This window comes from Schistocerca americana, chromosome 6 (genome assembly GCF_021461395.2).
Source record: "Schistocerca americana isolate TAMUIC-IGC-003095 chromosome 6, iqSchAmer2.1, whole genome shotgun sequence".
Taxonomy (NCBI): Eukaryota; Metazoa; Arthropoda; class Insecta; order Orthoptera; family Acrididae; genus Schistocerca; species Schistocerca americana.
Window position 1 is genome coordinate 338,363,457 of NC_060124.1, and position 806 is coordinate 338,364,262.

The 806-nt window shown below is 47.9% G+C and overlaps 1 pseudogene; it reads left to right on the top strand.

Annotated features, from left to right (window-relative positions):
- The first annotated feature begins 255 nt into the window (after positions 1-255).
- On the top strand, positions 256-373 carry LOC124620591 (annotated as a pseudogene).
- The last annotated feature ends 433 nt before the right edge of the window (positions 374-806 follow it).

Below are 806 nucleotides of genomic sequence, written 5' to 3' on the forward strand. Positions count from 1 at the left end.
ATTCAGTTACCAAAGCCACTGGTTCCTACCAAAAGTCGAAGAGACTTTACTTCACGAATTTCGGCTTACTAATTAGGTAACAACTGTCAAGCACATTCAAAGTGACTGTGTGAACCTTCGAGAGCCCGATATACAGGGTGAAGAAAATTGGCGCACTCAGACTTCACGGCGCGATTCCTCACATACTAGCAATACGCAAATATCTCCCACAAAACTTCGTCTTCCGAATATTTAGGGCAGTAAATGGACGTTAAGGGAAACGGCCCTTCCGCAATGGTAACACCGGTTCCCGTCAGATCACCGAAGTTAAGCGCTGTCGGGCTGGGCTAGCACTTGGATGGGTGACCATCTGGTCTGCCGAGCGCTGTTGGCAAGCTGGGTGCATTCAGCTCTTCTGAGGAAAACTGAGGAGCTACTTGATTGAGAAGTTGCGGCTCCGGTCTCGTAAACTGATATACGGTCGGTAGAGCAGTGAGTTGACCACATGTCCCTCCATATCCGCATCGAGTGACTGGTGTCGGGTGAGGATGACATGGAAGCCGGTCAGTACCGTTGGGTCTTCCTGGGCTGTTCGGATGTAGCTTAGTTTTTAGATGGACGTTATGGATTGGCAGCCTAACAGGACTGTAATCACATGTACGTAAAGTAGCTCTGTCAGAGGATGGCAGTAGTGCTGTGAAGTTAATGCAGTGGACAGTGTTTTAAATTAGCATGCACGAGTCGAGGGTTCTATACAAGGTCAGGCTTATATCTTTTTATTTGCTAAAAGTATCTGGGGGGTGCGGTATCTGGCGTCTTAATCATAT